The 18787-nt window shown below is 41.9% G+C and overlaps 1 protein-coding gene across 2 annotated transcripts in view; it reads left to right on the top strand.

The window, feature by feature from the left end:
• Lrmda (leucine rich melanocyte differentiation associated) overlaps positions 1-18787 on the top strand; it is a 1001791-nt gene that overhangs the window by 246744 nt on the left and 736260 nt on the right. The window lies entirely within an intron of this gene.

Consider the following 18787-nt stretch of genomic DNA (forward strand, 5'->3'; position numbering starts at 1 on the left):
TTTATGATTTTACTTCCCCGTAAATAAAGAGTAAGTCTCTGGACCATTGGGATGAAGCAGTGGATAAAGGCACTTGCTGCTAAGCCTGATGACCTGAGTTTCATCCCTAGGATCCATGTGATAGAAGGAAAAAACTGGCCTCCATAAGTTGTATTCTGACCTCTATAGGCACTGTAGCATGCACATCCACATGCTTCCCTAACATACAAAATGCATGCATGTAGTAAAATTTAAAAAGAATGAACTTCTGAAACTAGTCCAGAGGTTAGAGTTTTTGGACAAGTATCAGCTTTGTTTTGTTTGCAGAAGAGAAACCAAGACAACCAAGACAAGAAGAATGTTAACAATAGCAGTAATAATAAAACTTCCAAATGCAAGAGTTGTTTACAGAGTGAAATTCATCCTTAACTTAAATCATGTAGGCTTCTGTGGTCCAGAAAGACCTACAGAAAAGAGGCCTGGACCCTTAGGGAGCTTGGGCATCTTGCATCTTTTCTCATTTTAGAACACATTAAAAGGAGACTTATATTCGAGCATCAGTGCTGACAGGTCTAAGACTTCTTTAACCCACTCTTACCACTGAATGCAGTTTGTTCCTTCCTTTTCTGTCTCACTCCTGCCCCTCAAAAAAAAAAAAAAAAAGCCTAGAAAAATGAGTGTCTGATAGGTTTTACTGTGTTGTAGAAGTCTCTCTCTTTCTCTTTATATCTCTCAATTTCCCCTCTTCCCCTCTTCCCTTCTTCCATTCCTCCCTCTCCCTTCCATCCCTCCCTCCCTTCTTCCCTCTCTCCCTCTCTTCTTCCAAATAGATGCTGGCTGGATGGCCACATCCCTAGGTCCATAGCAGGTATTTTTCTTGTGAATTTCTGTCTCTCCTGGGATTCCACAGAGACTGCATGTCTGGGAGAGCAACAGTATGCATTCCTTAGCTTCCACAGGTCTCTAGTATGAAGGAAGAGCTGCCTCGGAGATAGGAGCCAAGGTCTTGGGAAAGGGGCCGTGGACTTGCTAAAATGATGAATGGGAGTTAAAAAAAAAAAGAATTAATAAGTTATCCATCGTGTGGAGATCCATGAGACACATTTTCAAGAGTGGCATAGATTATCTATCATCCCAGTGGTGTTCAAAAGTAGATCCACACTTCTGCTCATACCCATAGCTTTCTGTGCAGAGTCAAGGCTAAGGCAGCCTGGAAGGCTTACTGTCCCCACCCCCAAGCATCATTTGAGGATGATGAGAGTTCAGAGCTGGATAACTGCTTGGATATTATATTGTATATTAATCCTGGTACTGAGTAATTTTTCAAAGGTTGAAAAGCTGACAAGTGATAAAATTAAGTTTACTAAAGCTGGCTCACACATGGTATGGAGACACAGCACAGTGTGATAGGTCATACAGAATTCAGCTCATCTCTAATACAGAAAGCTAGAGTATTCCAGGGGCCTCTGGGAAACTTTGCTCACAAGGGTATTAGCTCTTCTCACGTGTGGGACCCTGACTGACAGAGGCAGGTCAAGAGGAGTTGGGTTTATTTATGCTTGAGATTTCCGCACTTTCTACATGGACATTATTGGTTTTTCTCATAAGCATCATTGTACCTATGCTTCCTAGAGGCAGGTTTGTAGGTGTGAGAGCCCAAATCATGAGATGTTTGGATATTGTGGGAGTTTTATAGCATGTGTCTGTGTGTATATTTGATCTAGTCTGACATGTATAACAGACATTTTTTGTATGCATGTGATGAATGTGTGTGTGTGTGTGTTAGTGTCTGTGTAAGAGTTTGGAAGAACATGAAGGCCAAAAATTGTCTTTGGGTATCTTCTTCAGTAGTTTTCTAACTTACAGAAGTTATACTTATTTGTTGATTTTTTTTGGACGTGTATGTATGTGTGTGTACCGTGCTACTCATCCACCGTGTTGATCTGTGTATCAGACTCAGGTCATCAGGCTTGGTAAAGGCTTTACCTTACTGAACTGTTTCTCTGATTTTTTACCTTGTTTTTAGATGGTGGGTTTTTTTCACTGTACCTGGACCCTGGATAGGCATAAGCTGGAGGCTGAGAAGTACAGAGTTCCCTGCATCAGCCATAGCCAGAACAGCTCACTGTTGGGCTTTCAGTGCCCTGAGAGGAATATTAAACAACATTGTGATTTTGTTGTTGTTGCTTTCAGGAAAGCTTTGTGGCTAGATGCTTGGTGGATTCTAACTCTCTTCCTCCTAGATAGGAGGATTCTGAAGCATAAGATCAGGAAGTGACTGTCATCTTCCATGTCTCTCTGTATCTGAGAGGAGGTATTGAACTGAAGAGGTCAGAGAGCAGAGGTGGGTTCTTGATCATATCCCAAGCGGGTGAAGGAACCCTGGAAGTCTCTTCCCTTTGGGTTTCTTGTGTTTTGCTTTAGCAAACCCTTATCAGTAAAGCCATTTGAGTTGGGTATTCTGGGGCTTGCCACACAGAGCTCTCTGGACGGTGTAAAAAGTCTTATAAATCTATGTTCTTTGTCCAGTGCATCTAGTTAGGATCTGTTCAGGGGTTAACTTCTTCCCAAGACCCTCTCCAGCAATGTTAGGGCTTCAACACTGCCACCAAGTCAAAGTCTCACGTATATTCCCATTTAGGCCAGTGAGTGGCACAAACCTCACTTCTGTTTATGGAAAAGGAGTCCAAAAAGTCCTTCGGTACCAGAGCTCTGAGCCTCTTCCCTACCTGCTCCCTCTGCATATGACTGTCCAAGTCAGGCCCATCTTCATAAATGGTAGTTCCAGGAGCCCATTTACTCCCCATAAAAGGTGAGTGAGTGAGCCTCTAATAAATCTCAGTGTTGTGTGCATGCCATCGTTCCCTTCATTTGACCTTGGTGGAACAGGCTGACGGGCCAGTGAAAAGTACAGTGTGAAAAATGAGGGAGCAGAGCAGAATGAGCGGTGAATCAGTCTGGTGTGTGATTAGCTGTGAACAATTTCAGCAGCATCACCCGGAGGAGTCACTCTTTCTTTTCTCCCTCATCCTCATTTACCACCCCGAAAGTGAGGCTGCACAAGGTGCCTGCCATAGCCCCAGTCATGGTCCTCACAAACTCAAAGGGCTTGTTGGAGGGTCAGGTCAGGGGAGAGCAGTTGGGACGCTGAGGAGGACATTCTTTTCTCAGAGGTGAGATGGAAGAGCTCTGACTGAGCTCAGCTGGAGCCTTAGGGAGCCCCTTCCAGGGGCATGTCAGGAAGGCATGAGTGTGACCGAGTGACTTCAGTCAGCATTGTAAATCTGCAGTTATACCTGAGAACTCAGTGACTCGTGGTTGAGGTCTCCATCAGCTCCATTTGCAGAGTCAAGCCCTATAAAAACAGGGCAATAGGCTGGTAAATCAAGCTTCCCAGGGGATCATGGGATTGCTGCAGAAGGTTGGAGCATATTAAGGTGGACATTTGCCATCCATGGCATGGTTGTCACTGCCAGGCTGTAGAGTCCACTTTAGTGGCACATAGAATTGCCTCTGGAAGAGAAGTCCTGTCACATGTGGGCTCTCCTGGCTTTGATGTTCTCCTTGTGTGAGGCCTGTGATCCAGGGGACATGGAGAGTGATGAGTGGTTAGAGAGATCTCATCCCAACAATGCCACCAGGAGATACTGCTTCCTTCTTGAATATCATTGCAGAACTATCTTGCCCTTAACAGCAGACAACATGGGTTCATCTTAGAAACCATCAAGAAGTAGAGATTTCATAGGAATTTAACAAGTCCTTTCTGGTTGGGCTCATGGAAACGTCCATCATTCTTTGTTTAGCTCCTCAGCATGTGTTCTCTGACCACTGAGAAGCACTGCAGTAGTAGAGTCATTTGAGGCCAAAGGTCATCCTACCTTCTGGATATAAAATTAATGATGAGCAGTTTTTAGGTTTGTGAGATGATTTTAAATGTCCCAGCTGGTAGGGGAATGGAGAGTCTTAGATAAGAGATAAGTGAGTTTACATAAGTACTTTATAATGGACTTTTTGCATCTTTTACATAAATGTCACTATTTTTTTTTAAAGATGGTGAGGTGTGACCTGGCAAACAAATTTGCACTGTTGAGTGTGTATCAGTTGCTATCACAATACTACTGCTTCACAGACTACCCCAGCACCTCATGGCACTCAGTGGAAACATTTCTCATTATGCATGTAGGCTTGTGCTCTGCTGGGCAGCCTCTGTGTTCTACCATATCTTGGTGATGTGGTTGGTCGCTCGCCTGCATATCTTGGTATTTGGTCTTGGTCTGATGGTCTGTCTAGTTAAGTTTTTCTTATTTTTCATGCTGAGGTTCCTAGAAATAGATCAGAAGTGGATTCTGTGAGGCCCATGCTCAGAACAGGGCTGTTGCCACCCTTAGTCCATATGCCATCGGCCTTCTGAAATCTTATGTTTGAGACAGAGATACATAGATACTCAAGGAGCAGAATCCATAAAGCCACAACCTCACAGGACCTGTTTATGTAGTCAGCATGTCATTGATTAAGTGCCTGCTCTATTTTGATTCTCCAGTGGCAATCAGACAGTTCAGCCCTTTCAAAATTCAGAATGGCATAGATGAATTAGTAAGCTTTTACCAGACTAGGTCATTAGTAAAACTGTAAGAAAAAGAAGTCAAAAGTAGAAATTGGAAATAGAATATAAGTGAGTTGCTGAGGATATCTCCCATTGTGTATTCTTTGTCACCATGGTCATATCTTCTGTCATGTTTATGAATGGGGAAGATCCATATCCTAGTCACCATTTATCCTCATTCCAGGTCTTAGTTGTTAGTTTTGGTTATGCAACTGACTCGAACTTGTAGGACGAAGCAAAGCAGGTTAACAAGTCATCACGGAGCACCCTAAGAGCGTAAACAGAGATGTGAGTTCAGGTACGTTTTCATTTGGCATTCATTTCCTGAAGATTCAGTCCTAGAGGAAACAGTTGGGTAATAGATGCATAACATGTCCAAACAGTTCAACTGTTCCTCAATTAACACCCGGCCCTGTAATGCCATATGGACCCTAGAGTCAAAAAGGATGTGGGGAATTTGGCAAGAGTCCAGAGAAATGGAAGACAGAGGAATGGGGCATCTGACAAGTTTTATGGAATCACCACTATCTGTCTGCAGAAGAGAAGATTGAAGGCTATAGTTGAGGTGTTCTGGGATGGCTACTCTTCCTGTCAGCCATAGTGAAAGCAGAAGGTCGTACATTTATAAACATGTCTAAATGAAGTCTGTCTCATGGGAGGAGGCTTGTCCTTGCTCCATCCTGCAGCGGTGATCCATGGTTCGCTGCCAGACTGTAGACTACCGCTCCAGGGTGTATTTAATTTTTAACTTGGAAACAGGAAAAAGGGCCTTTTGAAGTGGTCATGCATTTCTCTCCTTGGGGGACAGGGAGATGAAACTTGTCTGAAAAATCTGTTTCTGGATGTTAAGGGTGAAAGGAAGGCTGTGTGCAGCATGGTGGGGTTACTACCTGAAGAAATGAAGTGCTTCACTCCCTGGTTATTTTGAGATGACCAAACTGATCATTCAAACTGATATTCACAATCATAAATCAGCATTCTATCAGAATTCTGGAAAGAATCTTCTGAAACATTGACTTTTCTGGGAAATGGAGGCACCCCTTTGCCCAGTGGATTTATAAGCTACCTATAGTAGAAGATAACTGAAGGCACTGGAGGGGGTTCTTTCCCTTGAAGGTTCTAATTATGGATGTTTCAAACCAAGGTCTCATTTGTTAAAGACCCAAAGTACCTTGTGTACTTAAAAGTATGTCAGCATCTCCACTCCCTACTTAAAACAAAATTCAAGATTTAACAGTCAAATGACAAATGCCTTATCTTGTTTTCTACTTAACCCCAAATTACCATACATCATACTCCAAGATTGTTTCTCTAAATTTGCAGTAATGTAGATTATTGAGTGTATGACTTATCACATAATCCAAAATTTTAAAAGTCTGCGATACTTCAAACTGCAATAAAATGAGAAAATTGTACACGTGGGAAAGAAGGAAAAATAAGCATTATATAACGCGGCATACAAAGTTGGCCTTGCAGGGTTGGGAGTGTGTAGTGGGAAGAGACTGAAGGTCCCGTGTCTCCGCCACTAGCTGCATGTCCTTACATGAGTCACCATGCAGAACATTTTAATGTTTCTATTTAGGCTTAGATCGGGCATTTAAGAATTCTCTTATTATAAGCTCCTCTGGTCCATATTTGTCCTAAAACTGCATGAGGAAGTACTTACTGTTTTCCTATGCCCATTCTGTGAGTAAAATTCCCTCAAACTACACCTTTTCCCAAGCTTAAGCAGATGGTCTGCAGGTTAGTTACTAAACTTTTGTTGACCTCTGCATTCAGCATTGGGAATGTCAGCACCTGGACCACTATTCTAGCCCCTCACTTACAGTCTGGCTTTGTTCATTAACGGTGGCATCTCTTCCTATTTAGCTGGAACCATGGCACAGAATATCTCTCTTATCACAGCTAGAGGCCAGAGATGGCTCTGCAGGCTCTTTCTTCTCCTTGACCTTGTTCACAAGGACCTTTGACAATGCATGGGTGGGGATAAGGGTGGTCTTTTTACACATAAGAGTAGCTAGGTTGCAAAGCTGGCTGAGAAACTTGCAGGAGAGCTTCCTTTTGTACAAGGTCACTTGGGATTTCTTCAGTGTGATTTTAAGTGATGCTGTAATTGTTGGCTGGGGTGTGTGTGTGTGGAGAATGAAGATGTAAAGAATGCTGTGGAAGTGATTCAGGGCATTTGACTCTACACAAAATACAGATTTAAAAGCCATTCAATTTTTTGAATAGCCATTTGTGCTGGCTGTGATCTGACAGTATTTGTAATTCACAATACATGACACTAACTTCCAAACCAGGTGGTTTTAAAGCCAGTGGGCACTTGGGAACTGCCCGCCTTGTGGCCTGGATAGCTCTCTGCTTTGAGAACCATTGAAGTTGGATCAGAATGTATATGAGGGTACAGAGTAAATTTTGTGTCTAATGACCTGGAGAAGCAAATCACTTTTAAAAAAAGATATGTGTATTTTTTAAAAGCATACTGTATGGGTAACTTCTGTATATTTTATAAGGCCTTTATTATTCCAAATGTGGCCCAATTTGAAATCTATGGAATCAGTATAGAAAAGGGGGAAAATTCATTAAGACCTGGAGTTTCATTGTGTCCATAAAAGGTTGTTGTCAAATCCCTTTATTATTACAGTTGGTGGAAAAAGTGCTCTGTAATACATTATCTGTATTTCTGGATGGATTCCTGGGAAGGAACCCAGACCTTTAGAATACAGGCAGCTCTGCTGAGGCCTGGGGCTCATCACTCTGTTCCCTGGCTCAACTCAGTTATGCACAAAGGTCCTTTTTAGGTGACGTATCATGTTGCATTGCAAAGTACACTTTCTTTTAATTTACAACTTAATTTTCAACCTAATTCAGAAGATTGATACTATAATGCTATTTGCAGAAGTATTGAAATGTCAGTAAGTTTTATTGTGGTAATAAAGAGTATTCCATATATCACACACTCTATAGGGATCCTTGCTTTTTGCATAGATCTTCATAGCAACAACCGGTGGCTAAATGCTGGCAATCATTAATTTTTAAAGAAGACATGGTTATGACGACTTGAGGAATTAAAGCTGCTGGTGAAGAATGAACTTTAATTTCTTGACACTTTTTTTTTTCAGTTGCATATCAAGGTGAGGCGACAGCAAGATGATAAAAAATGGCCCAAATCCCAGGTTCCTAATACTTAAATTGCTGTCTGCTCATAAAAAGATTTTAGTCAGGGAGAGGCCATCTTTGAGCTCTTCGTAACAAATGGGTATCAGTGGCCCATGAAATAATCAATGCCACTAATCCATCCTAGGGCCTGCCAATATGTTAATGGCCCTGGTGCATCGTTATTGCTAGAAGACCATAAATCACTCGGTACCAGAATGCATCGCTGTCGAGGTCTCAAACCCCTCGCCTGGAATAAAATGCTGTCTCCTAACAATTAATGTCCAAACATTTCGCAGCTTTGTGCTTTGATTGTTTTCAGATGCTAAAAAAGTAAGCAGGACAGATTGTAAATCAATAAAACCATAAGACAAAGCGTTTTAATAATAGGAAGGTTTGGAGTAAATCATAGTTCTGTGTTTATTATTGCTTTTGGGGTTATAAAGAAAGAGTTACTTTCTGCTACCCAGCAAGACTACCAAGTTAACTCTGAAAGCAAGGGCTCCAAGGCTCACCCTTCTGAACATGGCTCCCTTTTTATTTTTTTGAAGCAAAACTGAGTTAGTTACCTAGAGCACTCAGTGATCCAGCTCTCTGATTCAGGGCAGTGCTTGCTGTGTTGTGTATCTGTTCACTGATGGAGTTCCTTGTTGGAAATAGCAGAGGTTAAGGGGTCTTGAATAGCTTAGATAATCGCATTTTGCTGTGTGGCTATGAGGACATGGGTGGGGTGAACTTATTGAATCGGCCCCAGGAATGGTTTGAGCTACCTGGGAGCCTCTGGGCACACTTCTTTCTTTGAAGTCATCCAGCCTGTCAGGTTTCTTTGGCCATACAAATGCAGCTTGCTAAACTAGAGGCGGACCTACGAAGAGCTCATTTAAGAAACAGTTGTATTCAATTGATCTGATTCCCTTTGGTCCATGTCAATTTAGCTTGCTGTTGAAAGCATCAGCGAGGATCACTATGGGAAGTCATTCCCTTCTCCTGGTACAGACCAAGTTTATATGTGTTCATTATGGCCTCCTTTGTACTTCTAACATGTCTCCAACCACCCCCACCCCAACCCTCACTCCCACCCCTACCCGCATGTGAATAAGGCTAAATACTTAGTCTAGAGGTTGGGTTTGTCATTTGCTGGAGGAGCAACAAGCTGAAAAGAAATGGTTTGCGGGTTCTGACACAAGCTGGATTCTGACCATCAGTGGAATCAGGGCTGCTATACTTAGGCCAAGTCCATGTCCTATGGAAGGCTGCATGCTGTCATGGACAGATTGTGGGGTCTTGGATACCTTTAGAATTTAATTTCTTACAATGTTGGAAGGCCCATGTTTGCTCACAAATACCATGATCTGTCACCCTCCCGAGAACGTGTTCCATAGCTGCCATGTAGAAAGAGTAGGTAGACACTGCTGGCCCCCGGCAGGAAGTCCCTCTCTTTCAGTCCTCTGTCCCGGCGCCTGGCTTTGATGGGTATTCATAATCTATTTTGGAGCTTAGGAAATAACACAGGAAAAAGCCAGAAAAACAGTGGCTCCATATAGACAGAAAGACAATTAAAACTGATATGACTCTTAACAGAAGTGGCAAGAGCCGGCAGGATGGAAGTAATTTATTCAACGAATTGTCCAAATACATAAATTGTACTGATGTGTGCTGTGGTGGTGGGACAGTGGAAAATTTGATAGTTGTTTCCGTTGTGTGAATTACTCAGACAGGATGCCTTTGTGAAGTATGGGGGTTTGTTTAATGTTCTGACAACAATTTAGATCCTGTTATGGTTATTGCAGTGTAATGCTGTAGTAAAAATTGAACATGACACACCAGCAATTTATTATTTGTATGTTTTTTAACCTTGAGTATCGGATTGTTTGTCCAAGCATATCCTTTGATTTGCTATGAAATTTATTGTTGATAAAAACAATCAGCTTTCCATTAGAAGGAAAAAATTATTATTATTTTTTTCAGGAACCATAGATTTAGGGGGAAAAAATTCAGCCTAGGCTACAGGACTTATGACAGGTAGACTCATGACATTATATGGTAATTCGGCATGAAAGAATAATTGTGACACTCTACTTGGTTGTGGAGTATAATCGTGCTGTGAGGTTCAATTCACTGAAAGGCCAAATTATCTTCAACTACATTAGGCTGACAACCTATAATGCTCAGCAGAGGCAATTTGTAGACGTTTCCCATACTTCCAGCAAACAGGCCTCCCCATTATGCCGCCCATTAACAAATTTGTGTAGAGGAAAAAAAAAGTAACTTTTCCATTTTCCTGACTGTTTTCAAGCTTTGCAACAAAATAAATACCTAATAGGAGTATTTGCACTGCTATTTTCTTGCTTGGTTTTTAAATTTTTCTGCAGGATGGGAGGAGAGGAACACCTTTGAAGCGATGTGGCCTCAGGCAGGTTGATGTTTTCTTTGACTGGGTCAGCTGTATTGGTATGGTGGCAAGAGTGTCAGGTTTGGAGGCAGGGGGCCTGAGTGACAGGCAGAAGCTACCTCAGACCTTCCACTCGCCAGCTTCCATGACCTATTCACTTTGAACCTTAGTGTCCAGTCTCTGATGCTTATAAGAATCTCTGCAGAAGGATTTCTTCATGTGTGCATATGTTTGTATGTGTCCACTCAGAGTCACATTGTGTATGTGGGTATGTGTGCAGGTGTGTGTGTTCAAACAGGTCAACCTTGACCCTGTTTCTTAAGCACCATCTGCCTCATTATTTTAAGATAGTGTCTTTCACTGGCCCGAAGTTGGGCAGTTAGACTAGGCCGGATGACCAAGAAGCTGGATGACCAAGTGTCTACTCATCTCTACCTCCCCAACACTGATTCTACACGTACTTACCACCACACCCACTCCTCCTTTTTTGTGCATCCTAGAGATCAAACTGAGATCCTCATGCTTGCACAAAATGTACGTTACTGACTGAGCCATCGCTCAGCCCACATGCAGAAGGGTTTTGATAGGGCTCTCACCAGTTTTCTCACTATTACAGAGACAGTTGCTTTGAAGACTGTCAGGACTGAGGTAGCATGGGCTGTTTTGCTCTTCTGGTTTCAGGGCGTAGACAGAATGGGAGGCTTTTAGCCTGTGAATGAGCACCCTGGCTTCTCTTGAAAGAATAGAGAATTCTCCTTTTATGCATCAGGAACTCAGCAGATATCTATATCTATCTATCTATATATCTATATATATATATCTATATATATAGATATAAATATAAATATTTGAAAATATGCATTTTTAAAAAACAGTTGATCATAAACGATATCAGAATGCTGGAGATGTGAGTTATGTTAGCAGGTGTGTCTGCTTATGAGGTGTGTAGACTAGAATTCTGTGGCTAAGTGTTCTAAATATTTAAAAGGATTTTTTTTCATTTCATCTGGAATTTTGGGAACCAGAAGAACCTATTGTCTCTCTTAATGCTCACTGCCACTTCACCTTGGTGTTCCCATCTTATCCCCAGAATCCCCTGCTTGTTTCCCAAGGCAGACCCTTCTGGATTACGATGAACCTAACACAAGGGTCATAGGTTTGCAAACAAAGGCTGGGCAGCAGAAATGTCCCTTGGAGCCTCTTCTTTGTCTCACCTAGCTCAGGAGGTCTTACAAGAGGGCCTCACGCCCTGTGAATGAATGAGACCAGGATGAGTCATGTGCTTTATCTCCAGTAATTGATTTATAATTTATGATTTTTATGAGTTGTCAAACTTCCTACACCATTTCTGAGTAGGGCAGTGTAAATCACTGTGCCACATAGCGATGCTCTTCCCAGTGTCAGATACTGGCCCCTCATTACTGCAACCCATTAGGCTTCACACCTGCTGCTTTCAGCAGGGACAATGGCTGTTCTCAGACACAGGTTTGGAGTCAGTCTGTCCTATTAGCACTAAGAGATGCAGCCTCTGTTTGGCTCAAAGAACTGGGATAAGAACCTTGATATCTACATTTAGGTGCTGAGCCTGCCCTTCTTGTTTGGCCCAGTGGGCATTTTCCTTGATTATAAAGCCCCCCTTTACTCTAATGAAATGTAGGGGCCATTTCTAGAACCTTAGAATAGAGATGTTGAATTGATAATCACTCACTGGATAGTTTTTCTGTCATAAGTTTAAAAGCACATGTGTGTGTATATATGTATATATATACATATATACATGTATATATGTATATGTATGCATATATATACATACATACATACACATATAGGTAAATATATATGCATATGTAGTAGGCACATGTACATATGCATATATATATGTATATTTATGTTTATGCATATATGTGTCTAGTAAAGTCTTACCCTGTGGCCAGAAATTCCATTCCCCAGTGAGGTGGATTTCAAGGTCTGGCTAAGAGTTCTGGAAGGGCTGAAGAGGGCACACATTTTAGTGTAGTTGCTCAACACTGTTGGAAAAATCAAGTTGGCATTTCCATGCTCTAGAAAAGAGGTTCATCACCTCCTCTTAGGGACACAGGGTAAACTTTGTGTAGAAGGTAGAGATGAGAGCAGGAAGAAGGCAGGAAACAGAAGACAAACTGAGAACAAATGCAGTTACAGTGGGGAGAATTCATAGGGAGAAGGGAAAAGTTGCATTTGATGGTGAATGGGGGTAATCGATTGTTCTGCAGGTCTGGAGTCCCTGTGGTGTAGTTAAGGACAAGCTGGAGCATTCATGTTTACGCATAACGCTCTCCCACATAATGTCTCCCGAACTGTTGCCGGCTTACTTAGCATCTGTAGGTGAGCCACCTGCAGAAAGGGCACGTAGGTAGATTATTGTTGACTTTATGGTTATGGAACCTAGCTAATCAGTGTACCTGCTGGGCTGTAACTTGCTACGCATGAGTGGCTTTTATACCAGGTCTTAGGAGTTCTTACTGGCAAAAGGAAAAAACACTCATTTCTCATGACCAAGGTTCCTACTGGGAGGGAAGCTCTCCTCTCATCTGGAGGGAAGACACAGTGGGTAAAACCCCTGATGGAGGTTTCCAGAGTATGTGAAATATGACTACTAGGCCTGCTGAGCTTTTGGAGGACTAATTTCATGGAGGGAATGCGCATGAGGCTAACTAGTGAGAGGAGCTGGCTGCCCACTGTAGGCTGGGGTCTCCACAGCTCGCTCGTCCCGAGTACTCAGTGCCTCGGTGAGGAACAATAATATATTCAGGCCTATTTTTCATATAGAACTTGAATTGTTTCCAAATGCAGAGAAGCTTTTTCTCTTGTTGGTTTTCCTGATGTTTGCTTCTGCATGGTTCTAGTCCCAATAGAAGCCAGTACTGGATACTAGTAAGTACTCCCTTACAAATAATAGCCCTGACCTTTGATGGTCCAATAAAGGTCACTGCTTAATTTTGCATTGTGTACTGCCTGCTCCACTGGCTCTCAACTAGCTTTCCTTCCTTGAATAACCCCATGAAGGATGTGCCCCGTGGCCAGGTTCTAGCTTGCTCTTCTGCCATTTATCCTTGCCATCTTTTCCCCGATTTCTCTCCTCTGTGATGCTGCCAGGTGTGTGTTTCCATGTGGTGGGATCTCCATCCATTAGAAAGCACAGGTGGTATGAAAGGTCACTGTGACAAATCAGTCTGCTGAGCCTGTGGATGTGTGTCTGGGTAGCTGAGCTCAGCTGCCTAGAGAAGACAAACAGGGAACAGGCACACTGCTACCCGCCAGCCTTGCAGGTAGAACCACAGTACCTGCTGTGGAGAAGAGGGATGTCAGAGCGTAATCTCAAATGTACATAAGAATGCTATTCTTGGCTTCATTTGGAAAGGTCACGGGCTTTATTTCAGTAAGACATGCGCATGGTTATCACTTGCTCTCATTTTCTCTGCCATGGAAAATGTGCATTACATACCTACACTGTGGATGTTTTGTGATCACTTAGTTTAACCAAGGCACACATGGTCTTTAAAGTGACAGTGTTGAAAAAAGATACCTTCAGATAGGATGCTAGCAAGTCATTTTCCATAACAAAGGGAGTGGATAATCTGTTGAGTATTTTTTTGTTTCCCTTCTGTGAATTCCTTTTTTTTTTGTTTTTATTTCGCAGAGTTGGAAAAGGACACTTCCAGGGATGGTTTGAAGCACTTCTAATTTCATTTTATTGTTGTCTACCTGTCCCTACTAAAAATGCTAATGTGATCTGATAGGTACAGTGCTGTACATTTCGGTTGGTTTTATAAATGGGTTTGTTTCCTGGAGTTATCTGTTTTCTGTGTGTGGGGGGGAATTATTTGACTAAAATTTGTATTTAGGCCATATTTGGTTTTCCCCCACCTCCTAATAAGGGAAAAATGGGAAAGAGAACAGATTTTCCTTGGGTGCCTGCTATAAGCTGAACACTGAATTATGCATGATTTCATAATGACCCTCTGAGGATATGATCCCAATTTCACAGATGAGGAAACTGAGGGGGTAAAGAGGTTAAGTAAGTCGCCAGAAGACACCCAGACAAGCAATCAGTGCAAGTGGGATAGAAATGTTGATCTGCCTGCAAAGCCTACACTAAACTTTCCCACAATAACAGACTTCTTGCAGATTGCCTCTTAAATGTTTCATGTGTCTGACTGCCATAGAGGGGAGAGTCCCATATTACAGCCTAGATTGCTAGTGAGGAGTCCTCTACTTAGAAACATTGTAAGCGTTACTTGTAAGACTTTTCAAAAAGAACTGATGGGGAACAATAAAAGATTCTGTCTGGGGCTGGGGAAATGGTATAGTTAGTAAAGTTCATGTGGCACAAACATGAGGACCAGAGTTCAATTCCCCATAGGGCCCATGTGGCACTATGAGTTTGTAATTTGAGCATGGAGGAGACAGAGACAAGAAGATCCATAAGGCTGAATCAGCCAGTTCCTGTTCAGTGAGAGATCCTGTTCCAAGAAGCATCTGCTGGTGAAGCAATTGAGGACACCTGATGTTGGCCTTTGGCCTGTACACTCACACGTACAAACACATACACATCTGCATGGATGCGTACACATAAACATATATGTAGTCTGGCCTTGTAAGTTTATAATGTGTTTATTTCTGTGCTTTATGCAGTGAAGTGTGAACATACACATGTAAATGTCAAGGTGCTAGAAAGCCCCTGAAGGCCATACCATCCTTGGTCATATCTGATTTTGGTAATATGCTCTTTCATCTTTTGGGGGTGTGGTTCAAATTGCTCTATAGAACACTGCCTTCACTGTATTCATATTAAGATTTTTCTTATTCTAGGAACTTTCTGAAAATTATTGCATGGACACTCTGTGTGTGTGTGTGTCTGTGTTGCTGTGTGTGTCTGTGTTGCTGTGTGTGTCTGTGTTTGTATGCAAGAAAGTATATGCATATATATGGGGGCAAGAAGTTTATGTTGAATCTTTCTTAATAACTTCTTTTCTTTTTCTTTCGTTTTAAAATAAATTGAACATAGAGCTTGCCATTTTGGCTAGATTGGTTGGCCATTAAGCCCCCAAGATTCACCAGTTTGTGCTGCCCAGTACTGGGGTTCTAGGTGCATGACACTGTGGCTGGCGTTCTGTGTGAGTGTTAAGGATGTAAACTAAAGTCCTCTTGTTTGGTTAGCAAGAAATTTAATCACCAAGTACCTCCCCAGCCTTAACTTGTGAACTTCGAAGGTTATGTTTATACTTCTCTTGTTAAAACATGCCTATCTTTGTCTATACAAGCATGAAAGTGTCCCATGCCCTTCTCCACTGAAACTGGCCACAGATGAAGTAGGGTCAGGCTCCATTTCCCATCCCTTCAGAATGGTGGCTAAGCTGGTGTTTCTTGCTCTAGCTGATGCAGAGAGACTGGAGCTCCCTGTCTGGGTATCTGGGTCAGGTATCCTAGCTCTCTGGGAATGACTTGGGTTAAGCTTGCAGCCCATTGATGGGTGTATCATGAGAGATAAGACAGAAAGATCTGCTACAATCCAGTCAGGTGGCATCTGTGACTTCTCTGTTATCACCATGGCCTGTCACTCTGTCATAGAAGGAAATGATCATGTTGTGGCTGTCCTCCACACCTGGGGCTTTTCAGGGTGATTGCAAATTGATTGTCTTATGATTTATACACAATAGCCACAAATTTCCCCTCGAGACTTGAGATTCTTCTATAGGTCTTTTATTTTAAGAAAGTAGATAAATTGTTTTTCTTTGTCCTATAGAAATTTAAATATATAGGAAATGCGTTGGTCAGAGGGATAAAAGAGGGCCAACTGCATCTCTCTTCATATTCATCTATACTTTTTAGCAGTATGTTTTTTAAAAGAGTGATTTATTTACACTGACAGCTTGTTACTTATGGTAGCTGCTGCCAGCTACCGAAATAATCTGATAATGTCACAATGTGAAGGGAGGCTATAGGCTTTACCTTGGCTGCCTTGCTATAAATCATGTACATTGCTGGTGTCTATAGAAGGATGCCAGGGTTGATACTGATGGAAATACAAATCAAATACAACACATGGTAACCCAATTCAGAGCTGGAGATTGGGGATTAAGCCTATTGGATTCATATTTTTAAGTGAAAGAGAACAGACATTCCAGGTTTGAAACATCACAACTGTCTTGCTGGAGAAACTTCAAGGACATGTTCTTTGTTTGAAACGGAAGTCCAAAGAGCAAGGCAAGCTGATCTTGTGCATCTGTTCCTTTGTTTATCCCACATATTTACGGGGGAGGGGGGCCGTAAACACACTGAAGCTTTTAGTTATTGTTATTGGTCATTTCCTTGTTTGCATATGGTGCTAGAGATAGAATCCAGGGCCTTGTGCATGCTGGGACAAGGTCTCCTATGTAGATCAGGCTGGTCTCAAAGTCATCATTATCCTGCACCAGCTTCCCAAGTACTGGGACGCCAGGCCTTTACCATCATGTTTAAAGCCTAACCATTGTTTTCTCTATGCATTTCCTAAACATCTTTACATATGTTTTTTCCCTGAGACTAGGACTTTGTTCATCAATGTACACCAAGTACTTTAAATAGTGCTTAGTCTATAGTGAATATTCAACAGTGTCTGTTGAATGAGAATTGGAAACCCAAAGTTAAATATTAGTGTTGATAGAACTCCGAAAGAGTCACTGGCATCTTTTACCATCTGTAGAATCCTCTAGAGTTCTTTCTCTAGTTTTATGACAAACCACCTTTTTATATTATCATATAATCACTGATAATTGTGTTGTCTGCCCCAGGTGTAGCAAACTTTCGAATACAAAAGAAACCATGTCTGTTATCCTTGGGCTTCTCGGAGCTGTGCACACAGGAGTTATAGAACAACTATAACTGTCTGTCCTCCTCACAGGCAGGATTCTTAGAAAATTAACCAGTGATACCTATGGAGTATTACATGTGTATGATGGCATTGAAAATGTCCCAAAATATCTACACTAAGTCCCAGCAGGGATTACCTTATAACACTGTGTACAACGCGGCGTCTTATGACACTTGTGCCATTTTTCCTATTACCTGCATTTTGTTATTGTTTTTGTTTGTTTGTCTGTTTTGGTTTTTTTCTGTTGTGACTAAGAGCTACCTGTGAAATGAAATGGTAGTGAAGGGAAAATAATTTATGTAATCTATATCCCTGCCTCTTTTAACCACCCCCACCCAAAATGAATTTGTAAGGTGGGGTTATTTTGTTTGTTTGTTTGTTTTTGTTTTCTTTTGTTTTTTGGCTCTTTTTTTTTTTTTTTGGTGTGGGCAATATTTTTTTTATCAACAGGTTCAACCAAAAGCATCAGAGGAGTTAGCTGAGTAATGGAATTTCTTCAGAGAACGCAGTACCATTTCTATGATCATATATCCTTGGAATAAATTTGGCCTCTTAACTGGGTGTACATGGAAAGGAAAGAAAGCCTTCATTGATGTGGGAACCTGAGCCACGGGAGCAGCACTGGAGCAAGGGACAGACTTTGTCTGACATGTACTAGAGGGGAGTGATAACAAGTGAAGCTGCTCTTGTAGCATCTGGACTCTCCTCCAAACAGCCCACATATTAAAGACTTTATTGCCAGCCTATGGTATGACTGGGAAGAGGTGGAACCTTCAGAAAATGGGGCCTAGCAGGATGAAATTAAGTCACAAGGCTGATGCCCCTGAAGATGCTGGTGGGACTCTGTTTTCTTCTTGTCTTTCTCTTTGCTTCCTGGGTACCATGAGATGAATAGGCCTCCTCTGCTACATGCTTCTGCTATGCTGTGCTACAACAGGTTAATGAGCATGAGATGGTAAGCTAAGGAAGACTTTCCTCTTCTTAGCAGGATTGTCTCAGGAACATTGTCACCTTGGTGGAAAGCTAGCACAGAAACCCAAATACCATATATATATATCTAAATGTTTAAAGTTTAACTTAAGTTAGATTAGCTAACATCATATAAATAAGTTGTGCTCTATTCTTATTAATCCTAAATACACTTTCATTAATGAATCAGACATCCATATTGTAGTCTGGAATTCTTCATGTCCTTGGGTAGCTGGGACATGGTGGCACAGAGGTTGCACAGGCCCCTTGGCTATCCCCCTACTGTATGGATTCCATATTGCTCTTATGATGCAAAGGGCTTCTTGCATATGTGTTCGGATGCCATGTCCTGTACAGCCAGATGCACCTCATTCTCTTAGCTCATCATATAAGAGCTATCCCTTGGGCCCAGAGCTGCACATAGTGGCTCACTTTTGTAGTATGCACACCAAGAATGGAGCTCTGAAAACCAGAAGTAGATAGAGAAACAGTGCACCTTGCCATGCTTCTGAGGACTTGTTACCCCAATGAGAAGGGGAACTGCCCGGAGAACATTAGAGGGTCTGTCATCTTTAGCTCAGGCCTGAGTGACTCAGTGCTGGTAGTAAAGCATTGGGAAATGAATGCTTCTTGGTGTCCCCCAAAGAAGGTTTGTTTAAGGATAAGCTCCTTTTAGGTGTAGACTTTTAGATTTAGACTAATGTCCATGCTAATCGAATGTTCTCAGATTTCACTGTGCATTGGCTCTCTTGGGGAGGATTAAAATAAATAGAAGGGCTCTGTCTCAGGGAGCCTC

This window comes from Arvicanthis niloticus, chromosome 3 (genome assembly GCF_011762505.2).
Source record: "Arvicanthis niloticus isolate mArvNil1 chromosome 3, mArvNil1.pat.X, whole genome shotgun sequence".
NCBI lineage: Eukaryota > Metazoa > Chordata > Mammalia > Rodentia > Muridae > Arvicanthis > Arvicanthis niloticus.